This window comes from Eumetopias jubatus, unplaced genomic scaffold (assembly GCF_037043125.1).
Source record: "Eumetopias jubatus isolate StellerSeaLion01/CBP00866 unplaced genomic scaffold, mEumJub1_p1.0 scaffold_4, whole genome shotgun sequence".
Taxonomy (NCBI): domain Eukaryota; kingdom Metazoa; phylum Chordata; class Mammalia; order Carnivora; family Otariidae; genus Eumetopias; species Eumetopias jubatus.
Window position 1 is genome coordinate 21,841,059 of NW_028274810.1, and position 1,429 is coordinate 21,842,487.

The following is a 1,429-nucleotide window of genomic DNA, read 5'->3' on the forward strand; positions in this document are numbered from 1 at the left end:
CAAGATTTTCTGTAGATATAATCCACATAATACATAACATTGTTTTAATTGTCCCTATCAAAGAGTGGGCAGTTCATGGAGGTTATGGGGATAAAAGGCCCCAAATCATCCTTTGATATCATTATGGCTTTACTTTTTCTCTAAACACTCCCCATATACTTAGTGAATAATAATTTTTTAAGATTTATTTATTTATTTATTTATTTTAGGTTTTATGGTTTTATTAACACAAATATGATGTGCACAACAAGCTGTCTATTCATTTTCTTCGCTGCACAGCCTGGCGTTGGGATTGGTGACTCTGATTGCCAGCTGGGCTGCTCTTTCCACAATAGCTTTGCGGTTCTTGGAGGAGACGTTGTGAGCAATCTCTGCACAGTAAGATTTGTTGCACATCAGCAGCACTTCAAGCTCCTTAACATTGTGGACTAGGAACTTCCAGAAGCCACTGGGCAACACGTGCTTTGTTTTCTTGTTGCTCCCGTAACCAATGTTGGGCATCAAGATCTGGCCCTTGAATCTTCTGTGCACCCTATTGTCAATGCCTCTGGGTTTCCGCCAGTTGCACTTAATTTTGACATAGCGGTCTGACTGGTGCCGGATGAACTTCTTGGTCCTCATTTTAATGATCCTGGGCTCCACCAGAGGTCTGAGGGCAGCCATGATGCCCAGTAACAGATGGCGGCCACCTCCACAGGCAGCGCCGAGGAAGAGGTATTTATCTATTTATTTAGAGCCTTTGCACACAATGGGGAGAGGGACAGAGGGAGAAGGAGAGAGAGAATCTCAAGCAGATTCCCTGCCGAGCTTGGAGCCCAAGAGGGCTCAATCCCATGACCCTGAATCAGGACCTGAGCCTAAATCAAGATTCAGATGCCCAACCAACTGAGCCACCCAAGCATCCCATGAAAAATAATTTCTTAATCTTCCCTCCAGCCTGTGGAATTTCCTCAGGGTTGAGGGCTGTAAGCCAGCTGGTGGATACCTCCACAGGGGAGCTGCTGCTGAGCCTGCAATGTCTGGTGCAATGGTTCTCAGTAAGGGATGCTCCTCATGCTCACCCATGGATCTTTAAAACCCACTTGTGCTTAGGACCATCGCCCAAACTTATTGAATCAGAATGTCACAGGTTGAGGCTAGGTCACGAACACCACAAGCATGGCAGGTGGTTCCAATGTATAAGTTTGAACAAGAGGTCGGACCTAATGAGAAAAATCAAGTTGGGATTTGAGCTGGAATCACATCTCTGAGTTTTCAGTTGGAAGTCACAGCACTGCCAATGATTATTTACATAGCTTAAAGTAAGTCATGAAACCCTTGTACATGAACTTTTCTCATCAGTAAAATGAAGACAAAAATGCTTGCTCTGCCCCCCTCGTAAGGTCATTATAAGGACCAAATGAAGGGACAGCTGTGAAAGGTCTACAGG

At 44.7% G+C, this 1,429-nt stretch overlaps 1 pseudogene; it reads right to left on the bottom strand.

Annotated features, from left to right (window-relative positions):
* Positions 1-214: 214 nt before the first annotated feature.
* Positions 215-694, bottom strand: LOC114208032 (large ribosomal subunit protein eL32 pseudogene; annotated as a pseudogene).
* Positions 695-1,429: the final 735 nt, after the last annotated feature.